The sequence below is a fragment of the Jatropha curcas genome, chromosome 9 (assembly GCF_041381405.1).
Source record: "Jatropha curcas cultivar XTBG-Jc1 chromosome 9, XTBG_Jcur_1.0, whole genome shotgun sequence".
In the NCBI taxonomy this organism is placed as follows: domain Eukaryota; kingdom Viridiplantae; phylum Streptophyta; class Magnoliopsida; order Malpighiales; family Euphorbiaceae; genus Jatropha; species Jatropha curcas.
Genome location: NC_143159.1, coordinates 23456550 through 23475974, shown reverse-complemented (window position 1 = coordinate 23475974; position 19425 = coordinate 23456550). Strand labels below are relative to the sequence as shown.

The 19425-nt window shown below is 30.7% G+C and overlaps 1 long non-coding RNA gene across 1 annotated transcript; it reads left to right on the top strand.

Moving 5' to 3' along the window:
• Window positions 1-8106: 8106 nt before the first annotated feature.
• Window positions 8107-10252, top strand: LOC149493847 (uncharacterized). The gene is made up of 3 exons (XR_016322442.1): window positions 8107-8738; window positions 9342-9407; window positions 10123-10252. It is a non-coding gene; the product is annotated as an uncharacterized LOC149493847 (long non-coding RNA).
• The last annotated feature ends 9173 nt before the right edge of the window (window positions 10253-19425 follow it).

Here is a 19425-nt window from a genome sequence, read left to right as displayed (position 1 = left end):
CGTTCTGTAAGAATTCGTGGGTTAGAAAGTCTGGTATATTATTTGAATTTCCTTTTATAAATTCAATATCAAATTCAAAAATACTTAAAAGTGCTTGCCATCTAGCAAAAATTTGTTTAGAGGCAAGGTTTTGAACATCTTTCTGCAAAATGTCTTTTGCAGATTTACAATCAATTCTTAATAAAAACTTTTGATTTAATAAATCACTTTGAAATTTATTGATACAAATTACTATACTTAGAATTTCTTTTTTAATGGTAGAATAATTTAATTGAGTTGGAGTCCAATGGCCTGAAGTATATTGGATTATCCGTTCTTTACCATTAATTTTCTGTTTTAAAATACCACTATAACCAATGTTAGAAGCATCAGTTTCAACAATTTTAAAGGCATTAGGATTAGGAATATACAAATATGAAATTTCTTTTACTAACGATTTAATCTTTTTTACTAGTTGTGTATGCTGATTTGTCCAAGGACCAGCATTTTTACGAAGTCTATCATGCAATGGTTTTAACATGCAATTTAAATTTGGATAAAAATCAATTACATAATTTAAACAACCAAGAAATCTTTGTAATTGGAGTTTATGAGAAATTTCTCGCCAAAAACAAGTGTTCTTTCTATAGGTTGAATTATACCTTGTTCAATATAATGACCTAAAAATCTAATTTTAGTTTTAAATAAATCCATTTTGGTTTTACTAAGTGCTAAACCATTTTTCTCAATAACCATGCAAAAGGTTTTTAAGTGTTTAAAATGGTTTTCAAGAGTTTGACTGAAAATTAATACATCATCAATATAGACTATACAAAATGTTGAATATGAATTAAAAATGTCATTCATTATTCTTTGGAATTCTAAAGGAGCATTTTTTAATCCAAATGGCATTACATTCCATTCGTATTGACCAAATGGAACGGTGAATGGTGTTTTATATCTGTCTTTAGGGGCAATTTGAATTTGCCAATAGCCAGATTTCATATCAAATTTACTAAAAATATTTGCATTATACAGTTTCTTTAAAAGATCTTTTTTATTTGGAATTGGATACCTAATCCATTTTAAAGCTGTATTTAAGGGTTTATAATTTATTACTAATCTGGGTACTCCACGTTCTATTTCTGCATTTTTATTCACATAAAAAGCAGCACAAGACCATGGACTTCTAGATTTACAGATTAATTTTTTATCTTCTAATTCTATAATCTCTTTTTTACAATGTTCAATTAATTCAGGGTTCATATGAATTGGTCTAGCTTTAGTTTTAATGGTTTTTTCATCAAAATCTTTTTCATATGGTAGGTCAACTACATGCTGTTTACGATTCCAAAATGCATTTGGATGATCAGCACAAAGTTTATTTTCCATATATTCTTTGAGATTTTTGATTTTATTTTTTATAAATTCAGTTTCTAATTGCCTTTTAATTCTATTTAAACACACATTATTTTGCATATCTTTTAGATCTTCTTCTTTAGATTTTATCAAAGAATTAATTTCTAATAGTTTAATTGAAAGAGCTTTTAATAAATTTAATTGCTTCTTTTTAGGTTTTTCAATGAATTCTAGTCTAGCTTTACTATTCCTGATTTTGAATTTAATACAGTCTTCTTTAACTGAATATGGTGTGATTAGATTTATAAAAGGAGTTCCTAATATTACCATATAATTTATCTGAGGTGATAATAAAAATACTGTATTTATTTCTAAGTCTTGATTTACTATTAATGCATCTGTTTTACCTATAATTTCTAATTTAGATTTATTTGCTGTACTTAATTTTTCATTAGTTTTTAACCAATATAATTTAAATCTGCACCGGTATCAAACAGTGCAATTGCATCTATAACAAAATCATTTATCTTTATGTTTATTTTTACTAAATATTTCCTAGAAGCAATTTCTTGTAACAAATTTAGAAAATTACTATCTACATCTTCATCCAATTGGTTTATCTCATCTTTTATGTCATTGTCTGGTTCTTCATCAGAGGAAGAACTAGAAATGAGTTGAGACTCCAAATGTTTGATTCTTTTATTATTTTGTTGAAATTGAATTTTTAATTCATTTACTTCATGCTTTAAAGTTTTAATTTCTTTATATAAATCTTTATTAGAATTTTCCATATCTACTTTTTTATTTTTACTTTTATTTAAAATGGTCGTTAGGTCATAAGTATTAGTTTGAATTTTAGGCGTTATATCTTCTTTTACTGGTTTTTCTTCTTCAAAACTTTCTATGAGTTTTTTAAGAAGTTTAGCTTTAGTGTCTTGGTCATCTATATTATTTACCACTTCTAATAATGTACTTTGATCTTTAGTTAACATGTTTATAGAATGTTCTGATGAACTAGTTGTTGTCCCTAATTCATCAATTTGATTGTCACTTTCTATGATCTCAGATTCTGAAGTATCAGAATCAAGATATAGTTCATGAATTTTATTCAATACGTCTTCATCTAAATTTAATGCATTTAACTTTTTATTAAATCTACAAAATTTAGAAGTATGACCTTTTTTACCACAATTATAACAAGTTAAATCTTTAAAAGAAATTTTACTTGAAGATTTATAGGGTTGCTTTCTTTTATTTTTCTTATTGGGTCTAGATTTTTCTTTATGATAAAATTTATCTTTACTTGGTGTGGACCTATATTGCCTTTTATAATCTTTATTTTTATAATGTTTTTTAGGTTGAGGTGTTCTAGAATACTGTCCATCGCACCTTTGAGAAGATGTTATACTATAATCAAATTGTTTACAAAATGATTCTAGTTTTTGTTTAGTTTTATGCATTTCATATTTTAATGTTCTTTGAAGTTTTAAATCTTGACAGATTTGCAAACCTTCCTTTTGGATTATACTAATTAACTGTCCATATGTTAATTTACTATAAGGTATAGGTTGACCATATTGTTGCTTTATATAATTTCTAACTTCTTCACCCAAAAAATAAGGTAATCCAACCAAGAACTTTTCTTTCCAAAAGCTTTGATTAGAATCTTCCCTTAACATTAATCGAGTGAGAAAAGTGGTTTTATAATTTTGAAAATCACTTAATTTTTTACATTTAAGATTACTTAATAATTCTGCATTTTTATCTTTTAAGTGAGACGGATCTCCTATAAAATGTAAGGAAATAGTGAGAATTAAAGATGACACAGCATCCTGAATTACTTCACCATTCTCATCATATATATGTTCACCTTCATCATTTACTTGAATTGAATTTAAGATTTCTAAATGTTGTTGGTCAGTTAGGTGATAATCCCACCAACCTTTTAATTGTCCTGTAAAGCCAGCTATAATTATTTCTGCGATAGCTCGATCTGAAATAATCGATTGAGTTTTATATGCATTAGCAGCCATAGTCATCTGCTGCAAAATACTCAATATATTATACTCAGAAAGTCCATCTATATTCCATTCATATATAGTTGTTGCATTATATTTGAATTGAGATATAGTATTAGGTTTATCAATGATTCCTAAGTCTGGTGCCCTATTTACTATTTCTCTATGGGTTATAGGATTTACTTGGAATTTTTTAACATCTTCTGAGTCAGGTTCACTAAGCTCAAAATTAGTGTTTTCTTCTATAGTATTTATATTTGTTGATGCTTGAGGAGTATCAGGAGCTACATGTTGAGTAGTCTCAGAACGAACCTCAAGTTGACTCAATTGATTTTTTAATTTGTTTACAAATTCAGTTTTACTTGTTTGAGAAATTTGAAAAGGTTTAAAAATATGAGATTTAATTTTCTCTTTACCTTTTACCGTTTCATTTACTGGTTTATCTGCTAACAAGGTTTCAATTCTTTTTAGCTGTGTATTTAAACAAATTAAACCAGCATTACTAAAATTATTTTGTTCAATTAACTTTTTATTTGCATCATTTTCTTGAGCAATTTTATACGGTGCACATACAACTTCATTATCTTGGTATTTTAATTTACTAATTGTTTTAGGAGGAAAATCGCTTTTTATGGTTTGTTCATTTACTATCCATTCTGGCCTTTTATCTCGAACAGTTATTGGATTTAAACTTTTATCATATTGTTTTTCTTTAACTAATTTAAACCAGTCAAAGAATTTAGTTTCAGTTTGGTTATTTAATTTATAATCTAAATATTCATATTTTAATTCGCCAAAAGTATATGTTTTTAATATCTTTTTCATTTTTATTAAATTTTTTGTTTTAGATATTTCTTTTATTAAACTCTTTTCAACATCTTCTTTAGTCAGAACATTTAATTCTCTGTTTATATCACTAACATTTTCAGTTATAGCTGAAGCTGTTGGTGATTCTGGAGATGTATTTACTAAATTAGATTGTTGGTTTAAGTAATTATCAACAGGATTATAAACTGCCTGTGGAATAGAATTACTATAATCAACTCCTTTCATTTTAAGTGACTGATTTAAAGTTGGAATATCTGAAGTGGAATACCTTCGTTTTACTAAAGTTTGAATTATTGGTTTAGGTTCAGTATCCTTATATTTAGCATAAATAACAGAAGGTATAGATGAAGTAGGTTTATCATTTTCATTTGTAGTAACAGAGGAAGATGACCCTGTATACCTCATACTTTGACTTCTATTAAATTTTAGTGTCACTTTACCATCTTCAAATTGTTCAATTTTTTGTAAATTTATGTTGGGTTTTATTTTTTCTATTACTGGAGGAGGAACAACTCCTTCTAAAATCCATTCGTCTAGAAGTGTTATATCTTTCCATTGAATAGTTTTAGGAATTACTGTATTTGTTTTAGTCAAATCAGTTTGGAGAAATCTGGTTTCCCCAATTTTAGGTTGTAATTTATATTTAGTACCAAAAGCTGAATTCATGGCTTTATAATGAATTTTATAGATTAAAGCTATAGGAATCGATCCTTGTTTCATTTTCTAGTTATGGGTTTTAATTTCCAAAACTATACTTTCTAAAATATTTAAATCATTTAGGGAAACTGTCATATCTAGGTATACTTCGAACGAAATAGGCCCTTCACTGAGACTAGTTTCAACAGATCCTAATAAAGAATCTTTAAAATTTAAGAATCTAGCATCTCTTACAACTGCAAGAATACTAGTGTTTAATCCTTCTCTAGTTAAAGGTTTTATTCCTACTTGAATTAATCCTATATGAATATATTTATATTTTTTATTTTTATGATGTTGTAAAGTTTTAGAAGAAAGAAGAGTTATACGTTCAAAAGGTTTACTCAATTGAAAATCTCTTTCTTCTGTTTTAATTACATAATCAGTTTTAAATAAATTGAATTTAGAAACTTTATAAATTTGTTCTTTATCAACTTTAGGAATTTCCCATTCATCAATTGCTTTACTAAAATCTTGTAAAATTAATTCATTCCTGTTTATGACCCTTTTAATTTCTGAAGATTCAGAATCGTCCGATTTAATACTACTATTAGATCTACATAATAAAGGATCCATTTTATGATATCAACAAGTCGCGGCCACTGCCTGGTTATACCTTAACTCAGCCTTTCAACACACGGCTATATATATACCTACTATAATAAAGGTAAGTGTACTATTCTACATATTGAATTTATTGAAAAAAATTCGGCAGCATTTCGGCACAACACAATCAAATCTCAAATACAAAGACACTTCAATAAACACTTCTATAACATATCAACATTCTCCAAAGGCAAAATGGCCACTACTAGGCCTCCAATCCAAACTCATCATTCATTTAATAAAAACATATATAAGAATAATAACGACAATATCATCTATAATAAAGAAAAAAATATTCTAAAGAAAAATATTCTAAAGTTGTAAGCAAAACACAAGTTGTAAGCACCAAAAAAATAAAACACAAAAATATAAACGTACACATTATTAAGCAAAACTCTTATAGGAGTCTAGCAATTTCTCCAAATTAGGTAATTTATTGTTTTTATTTGCTGAAGATTTGTTTATGTTCTATTTTCCTATTTTATGTTTTAAGAGAAGTTCTATTTTCTCCAAATTACAAAATACTCACTAGTAAAATGACATTTAAAAAAAAGAGTTGAGGAAAGATTTGTTTGTCTTTTACCTAATAAAAAAAGGGTTAAGTTGAATCTAATCTAGTTGAAGTTTATTTAATGGAGGAAGGGCTCCATCGCACCTAATAAAAATTATTGAATTGAAGTTCATCATCTCGAATTAAATGGTAGCCATTATCAAAATGTCACAAGAAGCCAAAAAAAAAAAAAAACATTATTCTGCTAAAACGGGCTCAACCGACTAAATTGACCGCATGTAGCAAAGACTAATTAAGAAAGAGGATTGCTTTTTGGAAACGTATACCCTTTAGATTTAAAAATATGAATATTCTTTATACTACTTTTAGTTGGTTAATTACAATGGAAAATCTGACATTTTTAGTTGGTTTTCTACTTTTCTACTGCATTGCCAACTGTGCAATATAACCATTATTAGGCTGCTTTACAGATTATTTGAAGTGCAATGTGATAAGATATAGCCAATTCTCATGGCTTGATTGTTTAGAGTTAAATGTATGACGTGGCAAGTCAATGACATGCTCAAACAGTCCACATGTTCTCCCATGTGGCATGTTTCTATTTTGATCTAATTATATGCCCTTTACCTATTGGCAATAAGTTCTTTTCTTTCATTTTTATTCTATCTTTTCATACTTTTTTTTTTCTTTTTTCTTTTCTGGCTGTGAATTAAAGGGCACAAGGGCATTCCCTAAAGAGGATAATTATTTTCTTTAAATTCTATCATTAAACTCAATTAACGAATATTATTTGGCAAAATTCTTAAGACTAGATAATTCACTTTGCCTGAAAATATTCAACTACACTGTGTAATTTTATTTTTTTTTAAATCAGAATAATAATTATAATATTTCAGTTTGATTAATTCAATTTTATGATAAATTGATCTATTAAACTCATTTAATTAATTGAATATTATCAAGTTTGAAAATCAAACCCATAAAATAATCTTCTCTTAATAATTCATAAATAAACAAAAGGAAACCAAATCTCAGCGAGGCATAAATAGTATAACTATAAAAATTTTCAAATCTTCAAATTTATAACCTAATTATAAAAATTTGCTTTTGTTTTTCCCCTTTAATTTTTCAAATTTCGTTTACAGTCAAACAAAAAAAACTCAACTAGTATAACTATATTAATAATAACAATAATAACAACAACACTAACAACAACATTAAAAATATTAATAATAATAACAATAATAACAGTAACAATAATAATAAATTGAAAAAAACACAAAAATCGCAAAAAAAAAAAAACAGTTCGAAAAAAATAAAATGGAAATCGGCTTACCTCAAATGCTGTCCAAACGGTGGCGAACGGCGTAGAGGAGTGACCGGAGCATCGGTGGCGGCGTCACAGGGGCTGGAGCATTCTCAGGAGGGGCTGGAGCGGCGCTGCGGACGGAGGAGAGGAGAGGAGAAGGAGAAGAGAGAAAGAAGAAGAAAGGAAAAGAAGAGGGCGCGTTTAAAGCCCTAAACTTTGCGACCGACATATCGGTCGCAAAAGTCATTTAAATCGGTCGCAATTTTTAATTGTCCGACGTCGTTTTAATACCCGCCAATATTGCGACCGATTTGCAACTGAAACTATCGGTTGCAAAATATCGGTCGCAATTTTATCTCATTTCGGTCTCAAAATATATCCCTTTTTTTGACGCGCCCATTTTTGCAACAGATACACAGTTGGTCGCAAAGAGGTCGCAAATTCGGTTGCAAATGAGCAGTAATTCAGTCGCAAACTGAAAGGCAAACTCGCGCGAGTTGTCCGCGCTAAAATCTACGACTGTTTGCCAATGAGTCGCAAATTAGTAGCAATATTGCGACCGATTTTTGTCGGTCACAAAAATCGGTCGCAATTTGAAGTTTTTTTTGTAGTGGACCTCCCCCTCCCCCTCTCCTCCTCTTGTTTTTTTTCGACGACCAGAGACTCGTTGAAACAACCCGAATTTTTATTTTCAAATATTTTCCAATTAAATTTAATAAACTGACAGCCTGGAAATGTATTTAATTATTTAAATGCAAATCAATAATTCGTACAGTGACAAACCGAACCAAAAACCAATTGGAAAAATCTAGAATCGATCAAAAACCAAGATTTGGGCTGATTCGAACCTGAATCGAACCAAACCAGCCCAAACCATCTAGAAACATCTCCTCCCCTCTTATCTTCAACGCTCATATCCCTCCCTCACTCTGTCTTGCGCCTCCCGACCACCCACCCAGCACCACTGCCTTCCTCTCCTTTCTTCTTCTTCTTCTTCTTCTTCTTCTTCTTCTTCTTCTTTCCTTTCTTTTCTTTCTTTCCCTTTCTTCTTCTCTGCGATTGTGTCTGTGTCGCGTCCCAATAGCTCCAGCAGAAACGCAAGCCACCAGCACGAGCTCAGCCACGTAGCGCCACCTCGCCGCTGGTCCACGCTGCAGTAGCTCCGCCATCGCTGTCTCTCTCTCCGTTCGATTCCAGCGAGGTCGACAGTCCACTACCTCCATCGCGCCGGCGAGCCTGTCACGTCTCCCTTGAAGTTGCGTCGCCAGCTGCTCCGCCACAACAGATTACGCATCTGCCGACGTCACAGCAGCTCTGCTGCTGCTGCAGTGCATCTCCGGCCACCGCTTGACAGTCGCAGCGTGTATACTTCGATCCAACACGCGTAAGAATCCCCGATCTAGCGCAAATTCGACAAAAATTATATTTTGGGGTAAAAATTAATTTTAATAATTTTAGTTACTTGAATTAATTTTATTATTGTAGTTAATTAATTTAGTTCATTTAATTTTTAGTTATTTTGCGTAGTTAATTAATTTTATGTAGTGAAATTAATTTAAGTAGTATTAATTTATTGATTAATAAAAATATTTAGTTAGCAATTTTCGTTATTTAGTTAGTTAAAATTAAATTCAGTATGAAATAATTTATTGAGGAATTTTGATAATAATATTATGAATGGAATGAAATGAGGAATTGAGAATTTAAGGTAATGTTGATATTGATATTCAGATGGAGGATGAGAAAATTGAATTGATTGATTGCCCGATGGATGGGCTGTGTGATTTGGAGTTATTAGATAAAATTGTTGATATTTTAAACAGGTGGAAAGTCCAATTTTTAGGGGAGATGCTGTCGAAATTTCGGTAGAAAATAAAATGAATTTTGGTAGCAAATAAAATTTATTATAGAAATTTAATTAATTATAGAGAGTAAATTATTGATAGAAATTAAATAGGTTAAGAATAGTAGTGTGATGAATAAATATTTTATCTGATATTATTTTTTTTTCCGATGTCATTTTTACTTTGCTTAGATCGCTCGGGTCCATCTAGTGCTCCTCCCGGATAGAATCAACGCTAGAGCTTCGTTCTCCACCACAGTGAGTAATAATAAATAATGCATATCAACACTGCATTTGCATAACATTACATTTTTATATATTTACATATTGTATTTTCTCATATATATTATGTTATGATCACTATAATTATACTTGTGCATAATTGTGCATTTGGATGAAATTGGTGTATTATGATAAATGAATTGTTTGATTATTTGTGCTGTGTATATACTGTGCTCTGTTTGTGTGGAGTTGGGATGAAGTGGGTCACCATGGGTTTGTGAGGACGGTCGATAAATAAGGATCCTGATGAACTGATGAAAGTGGACCGTCGGCCGGGTAAATGGGAGATCGGCGCCCCCGTGTGCACCTGATGAACTGATGAAATGATGTTGATGATATGGAAAAGAAAAGAGAGAATGTAAAAATAAAATATTGAGAGGACTGGTCAAGTGAGGATTAGACCGGTCGGCCAGATATGGGGGATTGGCTCCCCGGGTGCACATGTTTGAGAGGATGGGCTGTTTGAGAGGACGGCTCGTCGGGGATTTAGGTGACGCCACTGACTAATTTCCACGTGATGTGATTATTTGAAGGTGATATTGTTGTGGGTGCTGATATGATGACATATGAGTGACTGTTGTGTGTTCATTCAGTATACTAGGGTGCATTTTGCTTGCCTGTATGTGGTGTGTATTATTTATTATTATTCACTGAGTTGCAAAACTCACCCCCTTCTCTCCAAACCTCTCAGGTACTAGGAAGCAGCTGATTCGATTGAAGCTCTGCAATCTTCTCCGCAGAGTTATAAATGTAAACTTTATATTTTTGTTATTTAATTTTGGTTGTATAAGTTACTCTTTTATCAGATTATTATTGAACTCCACAGTTATAGGGTTGTGTATTTATATTGGGCTTTATTGTTAGCACTACGCTATAAATTAAATATTGTGTATTGTGTAATTAACTGTAGGTAAACTAGTAAGCCCTTATTGTGATTATGAGTTATTGTGAATAGGCCCTGGTTAAATTTTATGTATTATTTGATATTGGGCCAGATGTTTGAAAATTTTATAAAATTTATATCTCAAGTCATATGGGCTTACTGTTTTGTTGAAATTAGGAGAATCATGTAGACAGATTGAATAATTTAGGCTTACTACGGGCCTCGGGGGCCTTAAGCTTACCTAGGCCCTAGTGCCGGTCCGGCCCACGGAAACGGGTCGTGACACTCGTGCCGCGCCTCCTCCCAGCAGCAGCTCCGGCGTCTCCTTCCCTCTCTCCGTTCCATTCTAGTGAGAGCAACAGTCGCAGGAAGAGCTGCGATCTTGCCTCGATCGGGACTGCGTCACAATCTCCTCTTCGGCTCTCCGGCGATGCCAGGCTGTCTCAACGGCGACATCTCCTTCCCTCTCTCCCTCCGTTCCGGTTGGCGCAGCAAACCCAAGAGCTGTGATCGCGACTCGCAATAGGTACAGTCGCGTTACCTGCACTCCTCCTCGATTTTTCGGCGCGCCCAACCAAGGACCGACCCGACTACGCTCTCTTCTCGCTTCCAGCATGCCTCCGGCCACCTTCCCACACATTTTCGGTTAAGCTATGTTTCTTCGCCGCAAGGTTATTAAGAAGTTTTCCTAGTTCCATAATTGTTTTGCTATGTAATTATATGTATAAGAAGCTATGTATAACAAATAGTTAGTGACTCCGCAGTTGTAGAATTTACATACATCTAGTCATGTAGTAATATAGATGAAGTAATTCTGTTAGCCCATATTAAAAATGTGTTATATTGTAAATGGGGCTCGAACTGTGAAATATTGAAGATGATAAATTGGGCCGAGATATAATAAAATTTTGAGGTGCATTTTTCATATTAATATAGGCTGAATGTTTGAAATATATATTGAGATAATAGATTTTAGTGATTCAGGCTTACTACGGGCCTCGGGGGCCTTAAGCTTACTTGGGCCTCGGGGGCCTTAAGCTTACCTGGGCCCTAGTGCCGGTTCGGCCCATGGAAACGGGTCGTGACAAAAAGTGTGACATTCTACTGATTCGAGTTGTTGCATCTAGCGAGTCGAGTCGAGTCGAAACGAACCAGAACCTGGTTCGAGCCATTAGATTTCAAAGTGGGGTAGAATGAGATTTAAATTAATTGAATGAAACATAAAGATGTAGACTCAATTGAAATAAAAGTATAAGGATTAGGACCTAATTGAAATAAAGTATAAAGTTTAGGTATTAAATGGTAAAATATTGAAAATTTAGGTACTATTTGGTAATTTTTAACATACTAGAAGATATATTTAGATGTTACCCGAAAATTCTATTCACTTTACCTTCTCCATCTTCTCCTTTGTCTTCTTCCTTCACTTTACCTTCTCCATCTTCTCCTAAATCTTCCTCCATTTTCTACCTTAATATTCAACCTTTCAAGCATTAAATTCAACCTATAATTCTATCCAAGTAAGTTGAATTTCTTGAATTTCATAATTTAGTGAGATTTTGGATGATTAATAAGATGTTATTATGTATAAGAGAGGTGAGCTCAAAGTGAGAAGAAAAAGGAAGCTAAGAAGAAGGTTTAAAGCTTTTTGGTTGAAGGTTTGATATCTCTTTTAGTTTAACAAATTTTCATACATGAGAATATGTGTTGTGTGATGATAATGATTAGATATGTTGCTAAATGTTGAGTAATAGGTCTGAGAATGTTGATTAAGGATGGGATGCATTGAATAAATGAATTGGATATGGATTTCATGCTGAAATAGGTTTGTTAGAAAACTGACCAGTAACTTCAACTTGAATTTCAACCTATTTATCGATGGAATTTGGAAGTGGTATAGAATAGTTATTTGTTCCTTTATGTTTTAGCTGTCTAAGAGCTTTGGAATCACCTAAATTGGCCTTATAAATTGAGAGATATGACCAAAATGGTACAAATTGTGCAGGCTGGCAACCAACAGCTGGGCAGACTAGAAGTTGCTACTTTAATTCAATATTTGACTACTTTACCAACATATTTGAAAGAGGTTATAAAATAAATATTTGTACTCTAATGTGTTAGCTAACTATAGAATTCAGAATCACCTAAATTGGCCTTATAAATTGAGAGATATGACCAAAATGGTACAAATTGTGCAGGCTGGAAACCAACAGCTGGGCAGACTGAAAGTTGCTACTTTAATTCAATATTTGCCTACTTTACCAACATATTTCAAAGAGGTGTTAGAAGACATATTTGTACCCTAATGTGTTAGCTAGCCATAGAATTTAGAATGACCTAAATTGGACTTAAGAAGAAAGAGTTATGATAGAATTTGTGAAACATGTATAGGCTGCCCCGGCAGATTTTAAGGTTACATTAGAAATGATGTTGGAATGCATATGTTGATTCATTCAGCCTAAGATTAGTACTTAAATTAAAATCTAAAATTTCCTTAATCTGAATGGTGTAAATTAAGTTACATAAAGAATAGTAAGAGTTGCGTCACGGGTGCAGCAGTTAGATTAATTTCATGCAAGTTCCTTTACAAGTTATCAATTATTTGCATTATTACTCATTCGATATTACTTGTAGTTGTCTATGAAATCCTTTTAAAGCATGAAATAGGTTAGTGACGTATAGAATGAGACAACGTATAGGTAAACAGTATGGTTTATGCATTTTATGAATATTTCCGATAATATGCTCCACTGAGGTTAGGTAGAAACAACGTAGATAAGGTTATGTCGCGACATAGGATAGCAGATCTGCGTCCCATATAGTTTGGTACTCCGGCTACAGGCCGTTGAGTGGATATGATTTATATACGGGTCATAGCAGCCTAGCCATACAGTATTCATCCAGTTTCATACAGTCCTTCTTATCACTTCGATTTCACTGTAACCTTATGGAGCCATGTAATTATGAAATTGTGTTATTTATAAATTATATGATGTTAATAAAAAAAAATGCTTAATTCATACAGTATAATAAACAGCAGGTAAGACCATGCAAGTATAATGATATATGTGCGTACATACCTATTTATTTAATTCTTATTAAGTTGAGATATCCACTGAGCTTTATTTATTCAGCGAGTTATCTGTTTTAACTCGCAAGTTTTGGGTCTGGACTGTAGAGAGTCATCTTTCCAACTGCTATAATTCATATTTTGAAGACCCAGTCTTCAGGGTAGCTATTCATTTTGATAGTTTGGTTCTATGGCATGTACAGGGCACATAGTTGGGCCCATTTCATTTTGGAAAATAGTGTAATGTCTTATAACTATTAAGTAAATGTCTGTATATAAATGATGTATAAAGCAACAGCATGACATAATTTTTAGCATACAGGATGATATCAGCATGACAGGACATAAGTTCAACCAGATTGTAGCGTCTCGGCTCGGTTCATTCGGGTTCACGGGTGGACCGAGAAGGGATGTTACAGAAAGTTAGATGGTATATATTTAATTTATTAACCTTAAAACTTTACCAATAAAAAGTTTTTCATTTACCGAAAAAAAATTTTATCAATATATTAGAAAAGTAAAATAAGGTATGCTCTATATAATGTTGCTACGCTATCTCTCTCTATCGATCGATTTGCTTTCTACTCCTCTTCCCTTTCCTCTAACCCTAAGTCATCATTGATTCACTTTTCCTATCAACTGCCCCGTTCATAGCTTCTCCAGTGACCTAATTGATCCATAGTCACCGAATTCCAATTTCTATATACCGTCGACACGCGCTATCCCTCTCGATCGATCGATTTACTCTCCTGCTCCTCTCTTGTTTCCTCTAACCCTTAGTCATCATCGATATAGCTTCTCCAGTGACCTAATTGATCCATAGTCAAGTTCCAATTTATTTTTCTTTTTTGATAGAAAACTCATTCCTTTAATTTGATTTCTCACGTTTTATTGATTTTACATTTTGATTTTTAGTGACTATTCTAGCGTTTTTTTTTTTTTTTTTTGTGATTTTCCATTTTGATTTTGCCTTTCAATTTTCATTATTGCTTAACAACTACTTAATATTTGATTTTAATAATAGATTTAATTGAAAAGTGTTAAAGGAATAATTGAAAACTACCTTTTATATCCTTGGCTTTTGCATTAGATTAAAAAGTTAATCTATTTCTTGGCTTTTGCTTTAATATTGCGTTAATGGTGATTCAGTTCAAGATCTCTGACATTTTTCAATTTCTATCATCATATATTTTTAGGGTATGAATGATCTGTTATTAGTGGGGGAATTCTTAATTCTTGATTTTGTTGTCACCAATGAAATGTGATCAGCCTGTCTTTCTTCTCTTTTATCTAATGCATAATCAGTTTCATCAAATATGCATCTCTTTGATTGCTAATGGGTGTCACGTCTATTGGAACAGGGAGAAATCATGCAATCAAGGAATATGAGATTAACACAATCTTTTGATTTAAGCTGTATTTTCAGAATCCTATTAGCTCTTATATTCAAATTAGAGTTTTATTAAATTTTAGAGTTAAGTTCATTAAGCAGTTAAAGAATAAATTGCTGCTTATTTAGTGTGTATTTGAAATTTTCTTATTTAGGATCTATGACAAGGATCATGTTCATGGATGAAGTTCTTTATTTTTTCCTACCACTGTACATATTTTCTTACATTTATCAAGCTTCAAGCTCACTGTTATGCATATGCAAATCAAAATTAATATCCAAATATCATGCAAGTCTATGCAATGAAATTATTATCTTGGATTAGAGTTAAAATTTAGAATATAACACTGTTAGTTCTTTGTCACTTAATGCATTTATTTGAAGTTAATAAGAGAAGTTGGTAGTCAATTATAAGAATGATTAAATATGGAGATGTTTATCTTGAATCTAACACTAAGTTTTTTGAATGATTAAATAAACATCTCAGTATTTAATGAAGTTGAAATAATAAAGTTATTAAAGATTAGATTAAGCTGTTGTGAATGAGATGTACAGAAAATGTTTGATTTAAAGGAGGCTGTGGAGAAAATTGATGAGTTGAAAAATAGAAAAGGTATGGGATTACATTCATGAAGCCATTTATTAATAGCTTAAAAAAATATAAAATTATGATCAAATATACAATTTTTAGAAGCAAGAAGAAATTGCTTATTGAACAGGAAAAGCATTCGTGCAGAAAATGTTGACAATGATTATCACAACAAAGAAAATGCGATGTGGGCTACAGCAGATGACGCTACCAAAGAAAAAATGAAAAGAAGAGTTGAGGAGCTTTCTTATAGAATGATATGAAAACCTGCTCAACTTCTTCCATCATGCTCCTCAATTATATATATATATGATTAGATTTTATTTTTTAAATTTTAATTAATATTTAAATATTAATATCAGTATTAATTTTTAAATATTTGTAGAATATTTACTATTGTATAAACCCATAAATTATTGATTTTTCAAGTAAATCAAATGGCAAATATTACAATTAATCAAATATTATTTGTTAGGAAGGTTAGTATATAAGGGTTATTAGGGCTCATGTAGCATAGAGATATTTATATGGATTATAAGCACAAAAATTCATTTAAAAATCTTTCTTTCAAAAATTGATTTTAAATACTTTTGATTGAAAATTTTAGAGAGAAAAGTACTTTTGAGATTGATGTTCATGGAACTCAAAAGATAAGAGGTATATGCAAAAAGATTTTGAAAGAAAAGTCAAATCAAAAAGATTTCTACAAAAGTTGTTCTGTTATGATAGAATTGTAACTTTCTAACAAAAAGCCAATCGATTTTAGCAAAATTGTGTTCCACAAAACTGGTTTTCTTAAAATCATCACAAATAGATATTTGACACCTTTTTTTATATCTTTTTAAGCCTTTCTTCTTTTAACCACCACTGTCAGCAAGATTTCCTTCTCAACAGATTTTTTAACGTCGGACTTTCTAACAGGAAGAATATGCCTTTGACTATAAAAGGCTTAGTCCTACAAAATTGCAAACCAAGAGAAAGAGATCCAAGTTTTCAAATTTTCAAATTTATCAAAGCTCCACCCTTCAGGCCCCTATATTTTTTCTTCTTCGATCTTATTGAATGTTTTTAAGATGAGAAAAGAATTTTTCAACAACTATTTTCGAAGAACAGTTTCTACACTTAATTTTCTTCTCTGATTTTTAATCATGTTCTTCTTGTGCTTATCTTGCATTTTCTCTTTGTCTATATAGATTTTTTGTAATTTGTTGCAGGCTAGAGTTTCTCAAATGAAAATCATTTATGTGTAGCTTTGAGTATAAAGCTAAGTTGTAAGAGTTATCAAACAACCTTCTCTTGTGAGATTTAATATCTTGAATCTGAGTCTTATGAGCTCTACAAAACAGAATGATAGAAGTTAACTAGAACCTTAAAAAATATAATGGCTTAAATGTTAGATCTAGGTGATTGATAAATTTCCTTTGTAATGTTGGTTTGTCTTTTACCCTTGAAAAGAGATAATATAGCGGAGAATCTCAAGAGGTGTTCTTGAGGAGTGAATGTAGACGGGTTAGTGCTGAACCACTATAAATCTCTTGTGTTTATTTTCTTTTTATTTGAGATCTTGCTTTATTACACTTGTTTAACACACATATCTGTTTATCTTTTATGAAATGCTAAGCTGTTGATGTTTTTCTAAATATGAATGTGTTAAAGTTTTAATCTTTGTGGAAGAAATAAATTGTTGGATTTCTATTAAATTAATTAAACATATATATTTTTTAAGATTTCTTCAATAACTAATTACTTTTCTTAGTAAGTGTTCTTGTATAAATCCAAATTATAGAAAAAGGATAATAAACTAGATTACAAATATTCTCATTAGTGGTGATATATATGTCATAGTTCAGATTTCAAACATTTTTCTTTTTTAGTTTTGGTGGAAAATGAAAGTTAAAAATCATATTTTTAAAAATTTTTGTTAATATTTCCTCGTGAGGTACAAGGATTAGTACATGCATTAACACAGAAATTGTGAATTCTGTAGTGAAAGTAAAAATCATAATTTTAGAAAATTTTGTAAATATTTCCTCATTTTATTTCCTTCTAAGGTACAAGGACTAATGCATGCATTAACATTAAAATTATAATTCTCTAATAAAGTAAAAAAATCATAATTTAGAAAATTTTGAACATTTCCTCACTTTATTTCCTTGTAAGGTACTAGGACCAGTGCATGCATTAACATCATTATTTTGAAAATCAGGCTGGACTTGCCAGTTGGATTGGTTTAACCAGAAATCCAACTATGGTCTAGTTTGAGTTGCATAGGAAAATCGAGAGTCTAAAAATCGGCCTGAACCAATAAAAACCATATGAAAACAGCTAAAAATTGGTGAACCGGATTGGTTAAAAATTGATTCAATTTAAATTCTGGGTTTTTCATAAAATATGGGCATTTTTTAAATTTGAGCCTCGTAAAAATTGGACCAGCTAATTTTTAGTTTTTGGGCCTCTTTATTCGTAAAGTCAAAGTCCTAATATGTTAATTAAAATAATTAAATTGCCTAACTTTAAAGCCGCATGTGCGAAATAATAATATATTTTATGATAATTAATTAATTTTTTTTAGTATTAAATTTAGTCATATTTTATTCTTTTTATTTAAAATTATTTACTAATTTTTTTATTCTTTTTTGTAAAAGCAAATTTGAAACCGTTTTTTTATTTGAGATCAAAAAATTTTTTTTTTGTAGCCTATATTTTCAATTTTATTTAATAAATATATTTAAAAATATTATATATAAAAATCCGGTTAAACCACATTGAATCCGGTCGAATTTTCCGATTCACTGAATCCCTACCTTCACTAATTCACTGATCGGCCCGTTTCTCAGAACACTGATTAACATTAGAATTGTGAATTTCTGTAATAAAATACTTATTAAAAAACATGAGAATTAGATTACAAATATGTTTTTATCAGTGATAGATTTGCAAGATTTTGTACATGAATAAATTTTTCAATTACCTTTTTTTATTTCTAATTTTTTTCGGTAATGAAAATAAAGCATTACAATTTCAAAAAGTTCTTTAAAGAATTCTTCATTTTGTTTCCTTCTAACGCATGAGGCAAAATAAATGCATCAACATAAAATATTAAATTTTAATAACCAACCATATTTACAAAAATGTATAATGAATTGGATTACAAATATTTCTTATTGGTGTTGATGGATTTTTGGATTTTGTGCATTAAATGTTTATTTTCTTTGTTTTTTTATTTTATTGAGAAATGAAAATAAAGAATAACAATTTCAAAAGTTGTATCGATAATATTTTAATTTATTTCTTTAAATATGTATGACTTCAATTAACATAATTTTATTTCACTTATGGCAAATGTTCTGCCATAAATTCAAATTTTATGGAGCAATATGGATTTTGTTTGTTATGAAATGGATGAAGCAAAGAAGAAAGTTTTGGACATACAAATCTTTGTGACCGCCTTCATCATCAAATTAAGAGCAAGATTATGGTTTGTACTTAAACCGTAGTCACCTTCTATCTACCACATGCATGCCCGAAATTCGAGAGGTAATCAATTATTTTTTTTATTTTGTATATAAATATATCTAAGCTTTGATTTAACTTTTTTTTTTTAAGAAGCATTTATTTCTGGTTTCATTTCGGACAACTATTTGTTTATGATTTGATGAATTAATTATATTTTATAGCTAAAAAAAATGGATAGAATACATAAATTCACCTCTGAACTTTGAAACTTCAACCTTCTGGCACCATCAACTTTTACTTTGACTCATCAAACACTTCAACTTATAAAATTACATATATTAAACACTTCAATTTTTAAAATTGTTCTAATGAACACTTTAATTTACAAAATTTAGATCAATTAAACACTCATTAAAAAGTTAAAATTTATTAAAATTGTTATCGCAAAAATGTCACTTCCCGTTTCCAACTGCCGAACCGGCACTAGGGCCTCCTAGGCTCGTAGTAAGCCTATATTAGTTAAACCCATATTCTGTTCATAGTCGTGGCCTCAAGGCCAATAACTATATTCTCATAATCAAAGCCCAATCTGATAGTCCATAGACG